Source organism: Anser cygnoides, chromosome 8 (assembly GCF_040182565.1).
Source record: "Anser cygnoides isolate HZ-2024a breed goose chromosome 8, Taihu_goose_T2T_genome, whole genome shotgun sequence".
Classification (NCBI taxonomy): domain Eukaryota; kingdom Metazoa; phylum Chordata; class Aves; order Anseriformes; family Anatidae; genus Anser; species Anser cygnoides.
Genome location: NC_089880.1, coordinates 5,109,585 through 5,132,457, shown reverse-complemented (window position 1 = coordinate 5,132,457; position 22,873 = coordinate 5,109,585). Strand labels below are relative to the sequence as shown.

The following is a 22,873-nucleotide window of genomic DNA, read 5'->3' as shown; positions in this document are numbered from 1 at the left end:
CTTAATTTCGTCACTGTGGATCTAGGGGTGCCCAATCAGCCCTTCTGGCTAAAAATTGAGAACCTTGAAGAAGACAAAAACTACTAAACCTTACAGCTAATAATGAATGTCTTGGATCTAATCCTACAAACATGCATGTAGGTAATTTTACTTGCATACTGAATCCTATTAACTTTTCTGGGATTATTTCTGTTTCTAAATCTCCTCATGTTTGAGGAGCCTGGACCTGTTTTTTGCTTTTTCTGTCATATCCTGGCAGTGTTTTAGTAAGGGAGATATTTAAAAAAGACCCCAGACAGGAGCATAAGGAGTCCAAAGAGAGCAATTAAGACATAGCCAAAGCACTGTAACAATTAGGATAGCAAGGTTTGTTCTATAACGAAAGCTGGTGACTTCTGTAGGAGCTACAGAACTGGACTGAGGGCCCTTTTAAAATTTTTCTCGATTCTTTCCCTCCTTTTCACAAATGAATAGAGCTATTCATTTCAATGGAACTTTTGTGTGTGGGTCTGGAAAGCTGTCTGAGCAACACACACAGCTCTGGGTAGCAAATGTTTGTAGAATCCCAGAAGTTAAGACAGCCTGTAATATTAATCTGGATGGCCTAAGTTCAAAATAAAGTAGCTCAGTAGAGGTCACCCACTGCAAAGACTAAAAAAAACTAAATGATCAGTCACACCAAATAATAGGATACTTTTAACATGTCGGAACAAAGAATCAAAGAATTGATCTTCCTTTACCTAGGCCAATGTACAGCAGGATTAGCAGAGATGGCAAAAGGCTCATGACTTTTAAGTGTTGATATCAAGAAAATAATGAATGTGAGGAAGGCCATTAAAGATTTAACATGGTCTTCACTAAGACAACAGAAACAATATACCCAAGAACTTACTTGCAGATACACTTTTGAAGTTCTAACTCATTTGCTATCGTATGCACTTATCTTCCATAGCCTCTGTATCAGTTATAAATAGGATTTGAAAATACTCATTAGTATTTGAAAAGGTATGACAAGGATTAACAGGACTAACTCATGCAGTAGAACACAGGACACCTGTAACTTTATGTCATTTATTTGCCTAATGGCTTGCACCTCACAAGCTCTTCCTGTCTCCCATCTAGTAACAATTTCTTCTTCATGGTTTCAGAGCTATGAATAACTCCCTCTCATCTATCCATCATTACACCTATTCATCTTTTCCCTTTTTAGCCCCATTTCTTTTTGGCAGCCTTTATACAGTGTTTGCCACAGCAGTCAGGCTATCCAGAGGGTTTTGTTTTTTCTTTTCTATGTGGCTCCCAAATCTGAGGAGTTATCTGTGAGGACAGTCCATCCCTGATGTACCCCACAGCAAAGCTGACAATTAGTGAAGTAGAGAACAACTAGGGAATAATTTTAAAATTGAAAAAAAAAGTCTGTAACATCATAACAAGGCTGATTCCCACTTAATCATTCAACTTACACGTTGAAATAACCTTTTTCCTCACACTTTTTTTGGTCTGTTATCCCAGGGTTTCCTTTCTGCCTGTGTAGTTGCTAATACATTGCTAACCATCCCTTCCCAGAGAAATGTATTAAGAGCACATTTTTGAACTACTGCAGTTCTTGACCTATTCCTTTAAATGAGGAGTAATTCCCTTGATACTTGATTGTCCCCGAAGAAGGTGTATTTAAGTCCCATAGAGCTGATAATTTGATATTTGCATAGTAATAGCAAGAAGAAATAGACTTACTTTCTTGCAGACTTTTGTTTCATGTCTACTGTATGTGATCATCTCTTTTCAATATAGAAATGTACCTGTTTGCAGTGAGAAATTATAAATTTTATTTACAGTTGAATTTTAATGGACCAGATTTAAGTAGCTTCCAGCTGTCTTTGTAAGGACATGTCAGAACTTTCCTCTGAAAGGATTCCAGAGATATTCAGGAAATAGCAATAGCTTTAATAAATCATAAACTTAAACCTGTGAAAGCTGAAATTACTCAGTAGCATAGGGTTGGAGGCAGAGGGAGAAAGAGAGAGAGAGAAGTATGGGGCAATGTAATTTGGGTTAAAAAATCATTTTGAAATATAACATTCTCTTGTGCAAAATGACTCAGTAAGGCAACAATTACTTCAAAAATTGTGCTGCGGCACAAAGCTGCTGACACTAAACATCCATTCTTGAGGGAGGCAAGCAAGTCAGTCTCATATTTTGCCTGACACATTTCCCAGTGAATATTCATTGAGTGTGCACATTTACTTTCATATACATTTCCATGGATTGAAGAAGTATTTACAGAAAACGTACTGTAAAACAAAACATAACAACAACAAAATAGAATATCTTATTATTGAAAACACCTTACATCTTTAAGCAATGCAATTTTACTTTAGTTGCTACTTTCAATTTCCCTCACTCTCTTGCTGGCTCAAGAACATCGTTCAAAACAGGAAATATCTATATTTCCTAGTGAGAGGCCAGAGCTAACTCACAGGGTGCACATGAAGAACTCTGAGTGCTACAGGCTTTTCTGGACCATGTTGCAGTCTTGTTTCCACAACAATGAGCATAAAGAAATCTGTTGCAGAGGTACTCCAGAACATCTGATAAAATATCATTGCTTTCCATGAATAACTTGCTTTTAAGATACTATACTGGTATGCTCAGAATATGAAGTTCCCAAGACATAGCTTTAAAACAACTCAGTGAAAATGGACCTCTATAAACTAAGTAAGAAAAGAAAATTCTTTTTTTGTTGTTTATTATAATGCCTGACAGGAGGTCATGTTCAGTTATCCCTACATAACCCCACTGAACCTGCTCAATGGGGTCGCAGTGCTGTAAGCCAGGGCAGAGTTTAGCCCACTGTGTAAACTTCAGGAAGAACAAGCCTTCGTTACAGAGCTCAAAGGAATCCTTGTGCTCTCTGAAGGAAAGGTATAAAGGGGTGCTTGTTAATGCCAGTCAACACAGTCCACTTTCTGGAAAAAGAGGGGGATCTTGGTAAAAACCTGTGGTGCTCATACCCAGCAAGGGGAAATTTCTCCAAGAGAAAAAATAGCCAACTAGAATTTAAAAAAAAAAACAAAAAACAAACAAAAAAAAACACTACGTGCTCTGTACATCTTTATAATTGGATGACATTCCTTATGGGATAGGAATTTCTGCAGGAAAAATCAACAGCTTAGTGACTAATGCTATCATTTAGTGCTTTTAATTCTTCATTATATTTTTCCTCTTTAATACAAAATTTATTCTTTTCAGAACTCAACGTGCAGGGTATTTTTGTTACCAAACCTTGTGCTGTGGCTGGTATTATCTCATTATCTGTGTGCGGCCTGTTTATTCTAAATCCTAGAAATTGCTTTAAACTCTCTCCTGGTATCACTCCAGAGGAAGAAAGAAGCAGTGTTCTTCTGTGTGTGTGTGGTGTGCATGAGGAACAGAGAAAAGGAGGACAACAAGGAGAAGAAAAAACTTTTGTATGGCTCTGAGAGGCAATCACTTCTATTTAAAGATAGTCATTTTTAAGTCACCTTAGGTCAGTAGGTCTGACATAAAACCAGAAGTGGATGGTGCCCTGTTTTATTAGGTATTTAGCCATCCTCAGAGAGAAAACTCACGCTTCCACCATGACAGTCATTTAGTCTTAGTTATTGCCTGCAAAACATGCCAGTGAGATTTCTTCATAGGTTAGACATTACAGCCCGGAGCACCGTGCAGGATACTGGACTGTGGACGCGGGTTCCAGTTTGGCTGTGGTGGTTTGCCCTTGGCCAGCTGCAGTCACTGCCCTTGCTCCCATTTCCTGAGAGGGCTCGCTGCCAGTAAATGTGCATTCTCGTTCCCTCCTCCCACCCATCAGCAGCAAGTTAACAGCCTTCAGCATTTTGTGACAAGCACAACGTAGGTGGGCTTTATGCCCACATTTAGGCTCTCTTTACCTCTTTTTGATCCAGTATAGGCACAGTTATGACCTTTGCTTTGTTTCTCGGGCTTCGCCTGCCTGCAGAGGGGGCCAGAGAATGTAGCAGCCTATGACTACCTAATCCCAGTGAACATCTCATTTTAGAAAACCTGTAAAATATGTAATATTTCAGAGACAACTGGAAGTGCAATGTAACTCAATGTTTTCATAAAGGATTGCACTCTTTAAGTTGATGCTCATCACAGCTTTTACCCTAGTAATTCACTAGTCATTTTTCAAGGCTCCTGCCTCTGAAGAAAAGTCCTTATTTTTCTTGTTATCAATGGTTTATATTTTAAACTTCAGCTTTTGTGGAATGTGTACCAATGAAGTCTTTTTGAAATAATTTTGTCAGAAGTTAAATGCAATATAGCTTTTCCAAAACGGTATGGAAAAAGAGAAATCACGATCCATCTGTAAATTCTCCATGTACCACAGTCATTTATTACTTCATACTGAAATTTGAAATATGAGAACAAAGCAGAGGCAAAGCCAAATAAAAAGCCACACCAGAAAGGAACATCTGCAGAATTCTATGAAAAAAAAATGCACAAATGTTATGAATTAAACCTTTTCTGGCTTTTCTTACAGCTGCACAACCTCACACTCAGAAAGAAAGGAAGGACTATCTAAATATTTCCTATTCAATCTTAAGAAACAGAAGCCCATACCATTTATTGGAAACCTTAAATAAAAGTCTGTTCTGGCATATTCAAGAAAAAGTAACAACTGATAAAGAATGAAAAGAGAATCATAAAATTCAGGATGAAGTGCAAGTAATTTCAAATTTCATCTTTAACACAGACCTTACTCTGGCTGCAGTTGATTCTGCTAACAAGCAGAAAGGAAGGAGAAGATGGTATATCTCATACTGAGAGGGCATACAGACATTTTTTACAAAAAAAAAAAAAAATAACACCACTATTTTTTATTGGAAAAGAGCAGCTTGTGGAAAATGGAAATGCTCATAAGAGGAGGGAAGTTTCAGTGACTTTCAATTTTGGAAAAAAATCTTATGGAATTCCAGAATCAATAATATTCATTTGCAAACACTTTATTTGACAGACAAAATCATTATTTTAGAAAAAAAAATAAACAGGTTGAAATGGAAAAAAATCAGAAGTCATTTCCATTGATCTGTAAACTCTTTCCATCTGTTGATTTATGGACCTTCTCCAAAGTTTAAGCTTGTCTTAATGTTTAGAAAAGGAAACCTCAAAAATCTGGAGAAATGTCCCAAATAAACTGCTTCATAATCAGTAACTGATTGCTTCTGCTGAAATATGGTCTGCACCACTGAAGTCAGTTTGAGAATGGTTGGGGCTCAAAGTAAGGCAAAAATCTCTGGTCATAAAATTCTATATTATATACTTGCTGAGTTGTGGATAAGTGTAGATAATACAGATATTTCTCTTACCAAGCATATAACATTCTGCAATGCAGTTTATAATATCAGCATAATTATTATTTCATTTTGAAAAATATTAATTTGAAATTCTTCTGGTCCAATATATTACGTACTTCTGAACTGTAGGATTTTGCCAGCAGGTTGCATATGGCCACACTCTGCATCTAGAAGTTTGAAAAGGAGCGTGATATCACTGAAGTATGCTATTGAACCTCTCTCTCTATATATAGTGTCGAATGAAGAGTTGCTTGTGCAAAGCTTACCAGAGGACACCTAACGTCACAGCTGTAATGGCATTCCCCTCGTGCCTTTGTTATAAAAGCGAAACTGCACTTCAAGTTTTCCTTCATTATACATTGCTTTAGCGACCATTAAGCATGAAAATATCTTGCTTACAATAACTGGGTAGAAATTGGAAACTGGAAAGAGATCTGCAGTCTTTCTAGGTAGAAGCACAATAACTAAGGGAAGTTATAAACTGCAACATTGAAAAATAAACGCTGATGCTGTGGAGACGTTTACTAGTAGACATTTATACTTTTTCAGGGGAAAACAGACTTTTTTTTTTTATAAATAAAATACATATTTTTTCCTAAAAGCTAAAAGTATTCTGAAAGAAACCGGTGTTTCCAAAAGTGGCATTGAAATGACAAGCAACAGGAAGAAACTGTCACAACCATCAGATAAACTCTATTCAAGTTGAACATTGCATGTTTGTGTTCAAATGTTTCACACCTTGGCCATTTTCATTTAATACAGTTAATGATGTATTTGTATATAGGTTTACGCTTTTGACAAAAATAGATTTGTTTGTAAGCCAAAGGCTGGGTATTACATTTATAAAGACTCTACTGTTACCAACACTGGAAACACATGTCCACATCAGAGTAAGAGTCTTTCTTGAAAAATGAAGCTGATGAAAGATTCATAAATGCATGCATTTTGTAAAATCAAAGATTTGAAGTATCAAAATAATTTGAGAGCATGCACCAAGTATTTTTCGCAACAGCAAATCATGCATAAAAATGAGCTCCCTGAGAAGAGACAAGCTGGGCTGTGTCATGTTCTTTTCATCACAGAAAGATGAGAGAGAATGTTCATAAGTGGTTATTGACACACTAACACACTAAAAAGTAAACAAAAACAAACAAAAAAACCAGTTTGCTACTTCTGACTTCCTCTTGGTTCAAAACTAAACTACTGCATGGTGGTCCTGTATCAGTTAGCCCACACGAGGAATGGAAATGAGAACTGACAATGCCAACTATATTCAAATCTGGGCAGCTATCCGCTTTTATGTCATCTGAACTCTGAACTAGCATCAACAATTCTTTATCTACCATCTAACAGACAGAAGAGCACTCCAAGTGTAAATCAGCTGGAACTAAATCCAGTAATTTCTCCTTTTTGGAAGACGACTAGTGAGGGAACAAGAAAGGCTAGGAGGATAAGTATTCTTCGGGAACTTCCTCCTCGTTATTCAAACATGCTTTTAGGATATTTTGCCTCTTAAACAAGTAAATTAAATGGAAGTAGTGGAGAACACCAAAGAAAACTAAGCTTTGAGTACTTGTTTGCAGTATCTTTTGTCACTCCCTGTGCTGCACTTGACCTGTCTGGAGTACACCTCTGGTGCTTTCTTGTATGTTTTACCCCATGTCAATGACATATTTCATAAATGCTCAGAGACCAATGTCCAGTGTCTCACAGAATTTGTCCATGACTCAATCCAGCCTTATGTTGCTATTGCCATTTCACTGCAAGTTTATCCAGACTGAGCAACATTTAGTTCTGGACAACTCCAAATGAAATCTTCCTCAGCTACTCAGATGCTTGCTAACTGAGGCTCAGGCCTTTAGAGATAGCCAGGGCTGCAGCTGTATGATATTAAAATATTTCTAAAATACTGGAGGAGAATTCTACATTACAAACACATGAAAATGTATATAGACTGCATAAATTGAAATGTTCACACTGATTTTCACAAACAGGGGCTTCCCTTAGCTAGCTCAAGGGTTTATGTGCCTTGTGGTCAGGGTAGAGAATTGCTGTCTGTTTGCAGTTGAACTTGGCACTGAAGTAGCAAATCAACTTTGCTTGTGGCTGCCCTCCAAAATAAACAGAACTTCTATCTAAACTTTAATCTTTTAGTAAAACAATGAATATTGCTTCCAGTATTTATAAGTTTCTTCTGTCTTGCACTACAAAGGAATATGGAGAAGAATAATTTTGGTATTTAGCTCAAACTGAATCCCAGGACAGAGGAAAATTTGTGCATAGAGAAATGTGATGGAGAGGTGATCACATCTTGTGCTCTTAAGTTCACCCTCTTAACTCTACAGTCTCCAGAAGAAGAAACTTGACTCAGCTACAGCTCCCCTGGGAACTTTGCTCTGGCATGGCTCCTTTTCTTCCATTCACAGAGAAACTACTTTTAAAAGTCACAATCTGCCTTGGAATCTATTTTGTATTTTGAGCCAGAAAAATACTAGCTCATTCTTTTATTTATTCCACAATATGTGACATACAATCTTCCTGACACTATCAAATATGTTTAGCACCCCAATGAAGGTTTTTGGGATCAATTTTTTGAATATTTAACTCTTATTTAAAGCTTAGACTCTTCTGCATATAGAAAGAGCAATTACTTAGACTTGGATCCTTGATATTTGACACTGGTAATATACTATTCACTGTTTCCAGCCATTCATGGATGGACTCCAGATATTTTCCTGACACATAAAAGTATTTTATTTGAATACTCTTATAGTAGCTGGAAGCATTTTTCAACAAAGGACCTCACTCAGGGTGATATATTTGGTGAACAGGCTTTCCAAATAATTCTTCAGGACCTGTACTGTACTACTGAATACTGATAATGTACATGTTAGAGCTGTTGCACTCAGCACAGATGTTCCACCAACAGAAGTATTTCAAGCTGAGAAATTGCCTGTCATTAATAGTACATTATTAAAAAAATAACCCTGTTTTATCTATCAGTCCACTGAGAAACAGCTTATATGTCTGCTGTTACTGTGAGAAAGTAGTAAAGCTGAAATAAGTGGTATTGCGCTATGAAACCAAAGTAACAACAAAATCCCAGTTTTGCAGACAATCAGGAGAAAGATTTTAGGGAATACCGACTTACTTTTGAGCATCTGTTCTTTAACAAATCAAAATCAGGCATTTCAATTGCAGGCAGGCTTGGATTTGCTTGGGAAGGTAGATTCTCCTGCCAATATGAGGAATGGAAAGACTTGCTAGGTCTGTTGCTTTGTCAGTGCAGGACAGTTCCTTCATTCCTTCTCCAGGTTATTTGGAAGGACAAGAAAAATTTGAAAATCTCACATTTTTTATCCAGAATGCCTTCCTACTTTCATCTGTTAATATCTATTTGTGCAAGAATTAGCATCTTTATCCCAGCTATAGACCACAGTAGCAGAACAGGCTGAGCACAAAGTCTTTAATGAATACAGGACTCTGATGCTCTTATTACAGAATGTCTTTTTTTTTTTTTTTTTTTTTTTTCCTGGATGGTGTACCTACACCAGTGCTACCATTTCACTGTTGCTGGAAGTCATCTAAGAAAATCACTACGTCACAGATGAGAGGTAGTCAGAAGCACAGCCATTCTGTGGGCATTACTGGGTATGTTACTATGACAAAACACACTCGAGAACCTACATAGAAAAACCTCGTTAGATAACTGGATGTTAGCCTGGGGTGGTATCTGCGTTGCTGTGACAGCATAGGGACAGCATAGCCACTAGTGATAACATTGTTTTAACCAGCCCTTCCATATCAAGCTGTTACTCATTTCAGTTGGTAATGTCTGCACCTCATTCACAATGAAGAAACATTTTGAGCTAGAGAAACGTAATAAACTATTACGTTTTCCTCACGTAATAGTTTCCATGAGCAGGCAGTTGGGTACTTTCAGCTTTCTTTTGCTGGAGAGCTTACTTTATAGTTTCATGGACAAATTGCTTTGCTTCTTTAGAAAGGACAACCAAATAAAACTAAGATAACCCCATTCCTAGGAACCTAGCAATAAATACAAATATAGTATACAAATGCAGTATTTCAAGGACATCCCAGCAGCACTGTAAATACATTAGATGTCTAAATTAGCTTCCTCTAGCATGCTACTCCTTTGGAGTTTTGGCTGTTCCTATATTACTTGCTTTGTCTGATCTTTAGCTGCACACTTCTACAAGCATCTGGAATCAGATCACATCCTAACATGTCTGGTCCTGCAAGTACATCAGAAAGTTTCCATCTATCCCTAATCACTACATACATGGCTTGTGCTGATGTATGTAGCGAGGAGAAAAGAACTGTATGTCTAGAACCCATTTCCCTATAGTACACAGGAAACAAGTATGGCGCCATTTTCCTATGGTACAAAGAACAAGTAGGAAAGGAAAGGACTGGAACAGAAGAAAACAAAGAGAAGCACATCTGTGGAGCACTGGCCTTAATCTTTCTCTCCTGTGCAGTAGCAACAGCTCGGAGAAGCATGCACCTCCATTTATCTGCAGCCTGAGCAGATTCTCCAGGAGTTACTGGGAAGCAGAAAGGGACCCGGCAGCCTCACTCAGCATCTCCAGTGCCTCTCTGTGTTAAAGCACTTGATTTCCAACCTCTTTCCAGGGCTAGATTTATAAACATGCTCCAGCCCTTTGGGTCTCAATTAAAAGTACCTAAAAGATTCAGAGAATGGGGTAGAAATAATACAGGAGCAACACAACTTCCATCACAAAACATTACCATGAAACGGTCTGTGAAGAGAGGACTTCTCCTTCCACTATCTATACATGGAGAGAATTATACCTCTTTCATCAGCAACTGTTTAATGCAACCAGAAATTACCTCTGAATGTCACGCATAGATATATATACAAACAACAAAAGGCATTGGCTCAGTTCCTCTTTTTTGTGCAGAGTATACAACTTCTGTTGTATTTTTTTCCTTTTTTGTTATGGTATCGTCAGTCCTGAATGAAAGAGCTTACCAATATATAAAAAGATTTAGACAGAAATATAATACCTAGAGTTTTGTAATTAGTCATTTCTAAAAACCCTAAACACCATGTTTAGCTTTTTTAAATTGAAATCTTCAGTTATGCCCCAACCACAAAAACATGCCTATGCTATCATGTGGATCCCAGAAATTACAGTTTTTTTCTATGATCTTAACTGCATAAAATCTCCAGTTATTTTGAACAAAACATATTTCTATGTTATTAAACGTTATTATAGACGACTTTCTATGAATTGTGTTATTTCAAATATAAGGGTTGGTATTCTAAAGGGGCTTAAAAAGTAGCTATTTAAAGAACTTGGTAGTACCTGACTGTGGCTTTGTTTTAAATAATGCGCTAGTAGGCAACAGTCTTAAATTAATGCATACATATAAGTAAGGTCTCACCAGCCTGCCTATATATAAGATACATTCTAATGAAAAAGGAGAAAAAAAATGCAAAATCTTAATTTAAAATACATGTGCTTCAAATCAGAGGATATAGGGGAAAAATGGAAATAAGCCTTAGAAAAGTAGTTTAACAGGATGGTTGAGCATGTAGTATTATACACTAATGGTTTGAGAAAAAAAAAATTCTGTGAAAAAGAAGAAAAACAGTACATTTTCTCCCAATAATGCAACCATGTTTTGCTGATCAGGATGCAGGGTAAAAATAGAACTGAAATGAAAAATTAGTAACTAACTCGAGATGAGTGTGGCATGGAATCAAAAGTAGAACATAGCACCAATGGAGAATATATCTGTTGTCTCTTCGAACAAAAATTACCTCTGCTAATATTCATGCTATGAATGCTTCTGTTTCTTATGAAATTCGTATCTTCACATTCAATTTTTTCCTGAGGGAACCTATTGTGTTGGCGATAACAGGTTTGCTTAAAAAGAAAGATTTCACGTCAGTAAGCAAATCTGTATTTGATAGGCCTTATGCAAGAAAGAATGGAAGATTTCATTTTCTTGGACTTAGAAATGATATTTTTAGAGGAAACATGCATTTTTTTTTTTATTTTACCAGGGCTCTTGTATTATTTTCACTTACTTAAGGAAGTGACTGAATAAACATGAAGATCAATGAACAAACCTAGGATAAATATCCTAGCTATGCTTTATCATGCACAGTAATATTTTCTCTTGGGATAAAAAGGTGCAATGAAAGCCTACATAAAATTATGGTGCCCTGTTTTGTGACTATTATTTCTAATTCCAGACAAATTATGGATCCAAATGTAGAACCACAGTGTTCATAAGTGAAATAAAGGAAAAACACTTTTAAAAATTCCATGAGTGACATAGAACCATAAAAGTATTTAACTTCCAGTGTCAGAAAGCTCATCAACCAGGCACAGAGTTGTATTGTGTAGGCATCTCTGATTCCATAATTTTCTGATTTCTAAGAGCAATTTTGTTTAAACAATATGAACTGCAACGATAAATAACTGAAGATAATAAATTAGAATGCAAATAGGAGAGAGTTGTTCAGAATTTTTGCTGCTTCTGACTCCCTTTTTGCTGAGACTTTCCTTGGCTTTGTTCCTTCAGCAACAGTTTCCCATTCAAGATCCTGGACATTTTAGAAGGGCCAGGATGTCCAAATTGGTAAAATTTGTCTTATTCGGTTGTCAGTCATGCTTGAGACAGAGAAAAATGTAACGGGAGTCCTGTGGTATTGCAGCACATTAACGACCCATCCAGTCAGTCAAGAGAGGCATGAGATCACTATGATAAAGAAAGCACAGCAGAATAATCTGATCAGATCCTCAAATAAATTTTGGCCTTTGAGTGAGAAATGCTTCTGTCTTCCTCATTAAGCAGTGCCAAGAGAAGTTATTTCATATGGTAGTGGGGTTAACACATACTTTTTTAATGTAGTTGCTCTTCTCTCCTTCCTGTCATGAGAATATATGGATTTCATTTTGTTACTGTACAACTGTAACTGTGCTGTTACTGACTTAGAGCAGTGAGGAGGTTCTCTTTTCATGGAGGCAGAACAAGATCTTTAGGGGAAAATGAAGACTTATTTTGCACCTTTTATTTTTTTTAAGATTAAACACACAAAAGATTAGGTAGATTCCTCTTGGCCTTTGACACTTTGTCTACATTTCCTTCATCTTTCCAGACACAGATTTAATCAACAGTCCTCTTTGCTATGTACTGGTAAATGTCTGCATAATTTATAAGCCACAGGCATTCAGGACAGAGTGAAGGAATATGCAGTACCTGATTATGACTGAAAATATCAAGTGTTTATGAAAGGAATGACGAAGGTTTTCATGCAGCCCAGTTTATCCAACTGCAAAAATATTAGTTGGGATTTAACTGAGGTGGTGCTCAGAACTCTTTTGGCTGCTGACCAGGATAAATGGTACAAGCAGAGGAGCTGACTGCAGATTAGTTACATGAAGAGAAGACACAAAGAAATGAGAGAAACTTGACTTGAGGGAGCAGCATGTGGGCTGAGAGATTAATCCAGCATTTCCTAAATTACTTTTCTGCGCCCTGCTCCTCAGTGAACTCTACTCTTTTATCAACCTTCTCAACTAATCTGGTTGCATGGTCCTATGCAGTTGCAAATATTATCATATCCCTTCCTTCAAGGATGCCCCCTAGTTTGAGACATGGTGGTGTAAATTGGTAAGAAAAAATGATCACAACACAAGAAAGGCACAAGGTTCAACTATATCACCTCATTTTTTCACTGAAAATGCTATCCTAATAACCCAGACAGAAAGCTCTTCCAAAGGTTTTTCAAACTGAGAAATCCCAGATAATTTGTTTTTTCTTCTCCTTTGTGTGACATCTTCATTCATACTTCCATGAGTTTTTCCACGCTCTGAACATAATTCTCATAGTTTTCATGAAATCACACGCATGTTTGGATCTCAGAACAGTCCTTCTGTACTCATCAGTACCTCAGACTCTCCACTGACACCTTGTCAATCATCCATTGCCTTTCTGCACTGTCCTAAAAGAAAAATTTTAAAGATACTTATATAAGACAAAGAGAAGATTAGTTTGTTTAGATACTTAAATGGGCTGGGTAGATTCCTATGTTCTAGGATACTTCTTCGTAGATTAGCTTTTCACCCTTTTTGGATCTGGCTTGACACTTTGTCACTACAAAGCCGGTATTTTGCCATAATCTGGTAAGGAACTGAATATTTAAGAATACCGTAGCAAAATTATATCCTGAAATTAAAGCTGACATAGCCTAGATCCATATGGAATTGGATGCTCTTCGTTGCTCTTGATTTTATAAGCAAAATTCTTAGGTACCCTTCAAGTTTCAGCTGTGTGAAACATTGGGTAGCCTTTAGATTTTCATTGTCATATTTTTTTTATTATTATTATTATTTTTTTTTTATTGCTGATAATTTCAAAAACAAGCTGCAGACCATCTATTACTGCTTCCAATCCATCCAGCATCTCTAAAATATTACATACAGCATCTTTAGCTACTGAAGTAATATTGCACAGAAACCACAGAAATATAAACCTACCACAAAGACAGCTGAGGTCTTGAAGCATTTCAGGACACGATCTGTTCAGTTCTTTTCATATCAGAGAAATATACCACTTTAAGAGACCTTTGCAGAACTCAGGCCTTAGTGCAGTGAAGCATTAAGTTACGCATGGAATGAAGTTTTGTCTGGCCTTTTCCCCAAATGTCAAAGACAGCATAGCCTCAAAGGGTAGCATGGTTGTAGCGTTGATTTCCCCTCAAGATATTCATAGTAGTTTTCCTAACTGGGATTCCCTACTTAGTTTTCTTGACATATAACCTAAATATTCTTCTTGTAAATTAAACAGTGCTCTTATCATTTTGTAGTTAAAGAACAAAGAATAATTCATCACCAGCTCTCTTTAACAAACCTTCGCATGTTGAGAGATCTCATGCCATAACATAATATTAGACGACTTTTCTTTTTTATATAAATCTATAATAAATTTGACTACAAACACGTGATCGCTTTTTTAACTGTGCCAACTGCAATATGTCTTTCTTCAGCAGCTTCTAATGTTCTCCTGCGGAAAGTCTGACTTAAGGTTTTTGTACACATAATTTCCATTTACTTTTGTTAAAAATTGCATGCGTTAAATGATGTGCTTGTATCTGCATCAGCATGACATACTATCTCCTTGCTACCCTTCTCTTTTAAAGATTTTCTGTAAAGTAATTAGCTAAGTCTTTGATATCCTCCTCCATACAACTCCACTTGCAAACTTGTCATCACACACATTTCCATCTAGGCACATGCTTCAGTCTAAGCACAACTTCCTGCTTTGTAAAATATACCTGTCCTGCTGAAATCTACTATGTCTACTTCTTTATGCTCTTTAACTTTCAACACAGCATGATTGCTTGCTGTGATTCCAGCTCTGTCAAGGATTTTGACATTCATTCTTGCTTCATTTATTCTAATATTAGCCTAATTATTATTATTTGAATTTGTGGAAACTAAAGAACTGTCATTTTATTAGCAGCAGCACCAATTGATGCTGCTTATTATGTTTTTAAATGTAATTCTGTACTTCATCACTGTTCATCATGCTTACTACACATTTTAGTAGATGGTTGCTTTGCTATACGCATGTTTTGCTTCACACAACCATTTTAATGTGTCTATTACAAAAAATGTTCTCTTTTGAATATTTATCACTTGCTTTTATGATTAAGTAGATGCTCTTTTAACTCTTGAATTGCAAGACACCATTTAAAGACACCCTTTCAAACTCACATTCTTGTGTTGTATCAGTAACAATGACAGAACACAAACTGAACTGTAATTCCATCAGAAGGACAAGTACAAAGGAACAGATTTCAGTGGGACTGTCACTATTAAATTTCACTTTCACTCCCTTATTTGCACATCAACCGTTCACAATCAAATATTTGTTTTACTGTGCAATTCTGTACCAACAAGGTTAATGTTCTCCTCCACTGAACCATTATTGATAGATGTTATACCTTTCTCACACCATAAGTTTAGGTGGTTTTCCCAACTAACAGAAAAATAGCAACACCCCTATTATCATTCTTTGCCAAGTTCCTGTTTAGATAGTTTTCTGATTATTCTTTCCAAACACTACATTTTTCATTTTCTGAAGATATTTTAACATAAGACTTAGTAGAAGACTGGTATGCGGTAATCTTTCAGCTAGCCTCATCTAATAATATGTGCCAATGCTATACAAAGTTATAATTCTAGCCTGTATAAAGACTGCATATCTTGGTCTTAATGACAACCACAATAAAGTTTTAGGTATAACTATGTTAAATTCCTCTTTCATAAGTGATTCTTTTTTATTTGTTTAAAGACTGGTGTTTTACAAAACTGTGTATCTGCTTGGTGTTATTTGGAAAGCAAAAGGCCCAGGTGAACCTCCTCAAGCTCATTTGCTAGCATTAAATCTCTTGCCAAATAAAAGCATAGAGTTGTATTTCTGCTTAGTAAAGCATCTTGTGTATTAAATTATTGGTTACTAAATATTAAACTTGAAAAAGGAAGTAGTCCTTTGCATTTAACTAAGGTTAGTTGGTGAAAATTGTAGATTTGAAAGGTGTAGTTCTATATTTATATTAAGTTGAATCCACTAAACCACAAACAAATGGTTTTCTAATCTCCTGCTTCTAGAAAATCAAATAAAGGTTGTAATTTCTTGAACTGTGCACCATCTGCTAACAACATATCTGCACACCACCTTCAGCAGGAATCAGAGGAGCTAGAGGAATAGTTACATTTGAAGTAGATCAGCATTCATGAGGCACATCATTTCACGATAACTTGTTAAAAATATGGTTCCCAGAGGAAATGAGGAATATTCATTATATATTCCTACTTAACTCCTACTGTCAAAATCTTCAAAACTGAGCAATAACAGGGAATCTTTCCATTACTTTGGTCGATTTCGGTCATTTTTTTTTGGAAAAAAAAAATTAAAAATTCTCACTTTCCCATATATTTTGGATTGTTGTATGGTTGTAACAGTTTGCTTCTCTTTATCTGATCAAATGCCCATGGAACACTATTTAAACAGGTTCACTAGTAACATAAGTCAAACTGTTCAGAATTTAGAAGCAGCACTGGCATCCACTAGCAGCTGTTTTCTTAGCTTGGAAAGTTCAGAAAAGTAAGAGCAGTTCTATGAGAGAGTACTGAATGTTTATTTGCATAAGTCAGAAGAAATGTTCTCAATGGCACAAAATGGCAGCAAAAAGTTGCATCATCTCTTGAAAAGCATTCGGATACTTGTTTTCTGTTGGACACCACGGAAAACCTCTCTGTAACTGACTATAATCAACTTTCAGTATGAAAGCTGGAAAAAACGATATAAATTCCTTACAGAGAGAAAAGTTATCACCACAAAAATATTTTTACCCAGAGTAAAATGATTCAGCACCCTTTCACAGATCCTTTAAAGTACAGAATTTGATTACACGACTAAAAACATTGTAGGACAATATATAATGTATTTAGCAAATACAAAAATTGACATTATCAAAGTGATCAAACACATTAAAGGTCTGAACTGAAAGTGTACCATACATTGGTTACTTAGCCTTGTTGATACATTTTTCTTTTCCTACAGTTAATCTGTACTAATGGATAACTAATCTGCCTAATGGATAACTACTTCAGTCTGATGTACTATTTATGTATGTATTTATATTCATTTTTAGCTTGTTGAGTGTTCAATTTTATTTCCTTAAGTATTAAATTTAATCTAGCAAATTCGTTTATCATCAAATAGCTCACGAGTGTACCCAACAAATATTCCATCATAATGCTTACTGCTATTCACATTTTCTTTTTAAATTGAACTTTTGAGATTTGGCATATTAGCAACAATATTCAAAACCTGGAGTGAGACCAAGAATCTTGATCACCTGAGAAATTCCAGAATTTCAACACCTAAATTGTTCCATCCTGATATAGATGACAAAAGAAAATAGTTTCAGAACTGTAATTCTGGAAAAAAAAAATCAACTTAAAAAAAAAAGTTTTAGGAACATTGCAAAAATAACATGAAAACACTAGTATTTCTATGTCTTGGTGTTAAACTAATTTAAGTTAATACATTAATATTCCATTATGATTTCTGCTTTAGTACTGCATCTCCAGATTTTGCAAATCTTATATGTATTACAGGAACTACAGACCTCCAGGGAGTCCTGTTTAAGATGATAAATACTCATAAAGCAGTGTGCTAAGAGAGAAACAATTATATAATTTGAGTGCTTTGAAATAACACTTTAATTAAGATAAGAAATAATAAGGCCTTGTTTGGGTCAAGGAGATTTTAAAGAGCTGAATTCATTATAAGCTTCCTCATCTGGGAAAAAAACACTTCATAAGTGAATATCCATTAAAAAGTCTAGTTTGTAAAAACTGCACTGTCGATTGAGAATAAATTGTGACATGAAATTTCCAACCATTTCTAGTTTAAACATCGTATAAAATGCTGCCTGTGCCAATTAGACATGCATCAGTCCTTCAGCACAAAGCCTTTTTACCATGTGATGTTCTAATGCAAAAGGCACGGCATTCATGAAAAAAAGCATTGGCTATGCCAGAGTGAATATTTAGTTATTCTTTAGGTTGTCATTTGCTGGTTTATGAAAGAACAAATGTTAAAAAGAGAGAAAGGCGTTCTCTTGCAAGGAGAGAGGAAGACAGATGATTACAATACAAACACAACATAATCATATATTTACTGCACAAAAACAGCCACAGAAATATATAACAGAAATATATACATCCATTTTGAGAGCTGCAGCAGATGTTCACCTTATTTGAAGTGAAGGCCAACAGCTTTCCCCACCCTCTTAAAGCCCTGCCTAAGGGGGGAAGGAAAAAAAAATATATCAAAACAGACGCTTTTCCTATATATGGGAAAGTTTCCTAAAGCTACTTAACTTGAGGTTTTGGGGTTAGAATGACCTAAAATAGCTGAAAATGTTCATGAGATGCAGGTAACTGCTTTATAATTTAATTCAACAGTTATGTTACAAAATTTCTGGAAATTGTTTAGCTGCAGTAAAAGCTACCATCACATTCCTTTTAAAAAAATAAAAAAATGTCCCTCTATTTTACTACCTAATTATTAGGTTATTTACCTAGGAAATACCAACCAGATTCTTTTTCAAACTGTCATAATTCAAGTATATATTCTATATTCTCATGCGAGATGTGTGGACATTGGTGCCCATTGCAATGACCAAGTGTGCATTTTTCATTAAACAGAAAGGTTAAAATTTAGAAAGCCATCTGGAGGGGAGCAAGGCATGGAAGGACTGCATCAGCACAGAACAGGTTATAGTGGCAGCACATTCTCTGCAAGGCAGGCAAAGAGATGAACACACCTAGGAAGACAGGGAAAGCACTCTCTTCCTCGATGAGTACCACTATTGTTACGCTAAACTGTAGGAAGGATTTGGACAGGAGGTCTTTGCAATGTACCTGTGCTTGAAAGGCCCAGATCTGGATTATACATCCCTAATAGGTCTAGGTGCCTCCCTGCATCTTTGAGTAAACTGTCCACAAGGCAGGAATTACAGGAATTAAGATTTTTATCTGCCCTCTGCATTTGTTGAGAGCTAACTCCAAGCTGCTGAGAACTCGGCTAATGCAGGTAAAACATTCACAGATTTCATCTGGAAAAAGAGGTATTAGAAAAATCATCTTTTAAACCTGTCTGATGGTGTTGTCCAAACAATTCTTGAACTTCAGCAGGTTTGCTGCTGTGACCACCACCCTGGGGAACCTGTTCCGGTGCCCGACCACCCTCTCAGTGAACAGCCTTTCCCTAACACCCAACCTTACCCTTCTCTGTCCCAGCTCCATGCCGTTCCCTCAGGTCTTCTCACTGTCCCAGAGAGCAGAGCTCAGTGCATGCCCAACCACTCCCATTGTGAGGAAGCTGTAGGCCGCCATGAGGCCTCCCCTCAGTGTTCTCTCTAGGCCAAACAAACTAAATGACCTCAGCTACTCCTCACACGTCCCCTCTAGACCCTTCACCATCTTTGCTGCTCTCCTTTGGACAGTCTCTAATAGTTTTATGTCCTTTTTCTATTGTGGTGCCCAAAACTGCATGCAGTACTCAAGGTTAGGCCACAAAGCTCAGAGTAGAGGAGGACAACCACTTCCCTGAACTAGCTGGCAATGCTGTGCTTTTTGCAAGCAACGCTGTGTATTTTTGAGACTCCATATATACCTCCTGAACCTATATCTAAATCAAACTCCTGAGGGGATTTTACTTTAGAAGTTTCTAAACAGTTCAAAATTTGTATATTGTCTCAGACACCTGTGTTTATAAGAGCAAGAATCTTTTTTTACATTTCCCATTTGCCTTGAGAGCTTTATTTCATTATTTTAAAGCCACATTGAACATTCACAAGGAGTGCATTACTACAAGTTTTTCCCATGTCTACATTTATTTACTCATTTTCCCATAAGATGAGACATAAATAACTAGCAGTAGATTGGACTCTGTTCATGCATGAATCATGATATATATACATACTATGTACACATACTGAAGATTTCAAAAAATGGCATTGCTGTTGCCAGTATCAACATAATCAAAAAAGCTCAAACAAAAATGGAAAATTTTGCTGAAGGAGAAAAATGGTTTTTCACTATATCTTCCTATTGTCCTTTTAACACACAAAATAAACAGCTTTGAGGAGAAAAAGAAAAATGCTCTGGATGTAATTGATGTTCTAAGCCAGCAATTCACAATATGCAAAGTCCAATTTCAGTTTTTCTTTGTTGCCCACAAAAAAAAAAAAAGGCTTCTATTTCTATAACCAAATACTGCTGTTCAATTTGTTCTCAGACATGTAAAACGGTATCTTTAATACTAAAAATTCTTTGAGTGCTACCAATAGCACCACTTGAAAATTCCATATTTTTCTATTCAAGATGAGAAAGTGACTTAAAAGCAATACATCCCTTTGGGAAAAAAAAATAACTTTTGGAGATGCTCTGGTAATATTAATGGAATTCTCTTATTAAATAAAAATAAATGTTTGCATTCACACTCCATGAGATTCAGCTAGCTTACCACAATGAATTATTTTAAAGGTCAAGGAGCAAGCAGTTTCCGTCTACAGAAGTGAATAACAAACGATCTTTCTGGATGCCACTAGTATTAAATATCTCAAGATTTTGGCTCACATCTTCGCCTTAATGTCTAAGAGGATATGTAAATTCATCTGGAATGGCATATGAGTCATGAGTGGTGCTCCCCAGGGGTCAGTGTTGGCGCCTATCCTTGTTAATATCTTTATTGATGAGTTGGATGAGGGAATTGAATGCACCCTCAGCAAGTTTGCAGATGACACCAAGTTGGCAGGGAAGCCTTGGTCTGTTGGAGGGTAGGAAGATCCTGCAGAGGGACCTGGACAGACTGGATTGATGGGCAGAAGCCAATGGGATGATGTTCAACATGGCTACTAAGTGCTGCGTCCTGCACTTTGACCACAACACCACCAAGCAATGCTACAGGCTTGGGACAGAGCAGCTCAAAAGCTGTACAGAGGAAAAGGATCTGTGGGTTTTGGTTGATACTCACCTGAACATGAGCCAGCAGTGTGCCCAGGTGGCCCAGAAGGATGAGAGCATCCTGGCTTGTATCAGGAATAGCGGAGCCAGCAGGACCAGGGAAGCCAGCAGGACCAGGGAGGTGATCAGTCCCCTGTACTCAGCTCTGGCAAGGCCATACCTTGAGTACTGTGTTCAGTTTTGGGCCCCTCACTACAAGAAGGACATCAAGGCCCTGGAACGTGTCCACAGAAGGGTTACAAAGCTAGCTGGTGAGCAGTCTGGAACACAAGTCCCATGAGGTGCAGGTGAGGGAACTGGAGTTGTTTAGCCCAGAGGAGGCCCAGGGGAGACCTTATTACTCTCTACAGCTACCTGAAAGGAAATTGTGAAGAGCTGGGTATTAGCCTCTTCTCAGATAACTGGTCTCAGATAACTCTTCTCAGATAACTGGTAAGAAGATAACTCTTCTCAGATAACTCAGAGAACTCTTCTCAGATAACTGGTGACAGGACAAAAGGGAATGGCCTCAGAATTACACCAGGGGAGGTTCTGGTTGGAAATTAGGAGACATTTCTTCTCAGAAAGAGTGGTTAGACATTGGAACAGGCTGCCCAGGGAGGTGGTGGAGTCACCATCCCTAGGGGTGTTTAAGGAAAAGTTGGATGTGGTACTTAGGGACGTAATTTAGCGGGTAATATTGGTGGTAGGGGGATGGTTGGACTGGATGATCTTGGAGGTCTTTTCCAACCCTAACGACTCTATTCTATGAAATACTGCTGGCAGCAAATAAAGCTGTACAGCTGTGTGCTGCTATACCCAGCATATCAATAAACACCATATATTTGTCCTCAAAATTGGACTATACTGTTTTTTGTGTATTTGCAGGTGAAGGAGACAGCACACAAGCCAGGATATAATAAAAATAACTGACATACATGCTCCTATACACGCATTTTTATATCTGAGTTATAATTATCAACCAAGCCAATGGGAAAACCAACTTTCACATACTAATTTCACTTGAGATGAAAGCCTGCCCCATCTGGAAGTTAAAGGACATTTTACTCTTACTTTAATGGCAAGGATTACAACTTGGTTGTTAATAAAAAAAAAAAAAAGGCTTATTTATTGAACTCATTATTTTGTATCCTGTTGGCTGATTACCTTTTGAAAAAGGTATTGAGATCCATTCAGACATTGTCCTTAGTTTTATAAAGCTCACAGGGTTGAAGTAGAAGTAAAGAAAATTAAACAGCTGTGCTTTGTCACTTAACCTGGGAAAACTATTTAACCTGGGAAAACTATTTTGTTCCAGTCAAAGTAAAAAACACATAATTATGACAATAAATCATATTATGACAATGAATTATTAATTATTAATTATTAATCATTAAGTATGATGACAATGAATTATTAATTATGACAATGAATCATTTGGGCCCCTTGCTACAAGAAGGACATGGAAGTGCTCAAGCGAGTCCACAGAAGGGCGACGAAGCTGGTGAGGGGTCTGGAGAACAAGGCTTACGAGGAGCGGCTGAAGGAGCTAGGATTGTTCAGCCTGGAGAAGAGAAGGCTCAGGGGCGACCTTATCGCTCTCTACAGGTACCTTAAAGGAGGCTGTAGTGAGGTGGGGGTTGGTCTATTCTCCCACGTGCCTGGTGACAGGACGAGGGGGAATGGGCTAAAGTTGCGCCAAGGGAGGTTTAGGTTGGATATTAGGAGGAACTTCTTTACTGAAAGTGTTGTTAGGCATTGGAATGGGCTGCCCAGGGAAGTGGTTGAGTCACCATCCCTGGAGGTCTTTAAGAGACATTCAGATGTTGAACTTAGTGATATGGTTTAGTGGAGGACTTGTTAGTGTTAGGTCAGAGGTTGGACTAGGTGATCTTGGAGGTCTCTTCCAACCTAGATGATTCTGTGATT

At 37.1% G+C, this 22,873-nt stretch overlaps 1 long non-coding RNA gene across 1 annotated transcript in view; it reads right to left on the bottom strand.

Moving 5' to 3' along the window:
• Positions 1 to 13,069: 13,069 nt before the first annotated feature.
• Positions 13,070 to 22,873, bottom strand: part of LOC136791411 (uncharacterized) — a 31,468-nt gene continuing 21,664 nt past the window's right edge. Inside the window, exon 2 of the long non-coding RNA XR_010833410.1 lies at positions 13,070 to 13,362. This is a non-coding gene — a long non-coding RNA (uncharacterized lncRNA). The remainder of the gene's footprint in view (positions 13,363 to 22,873) is intronic.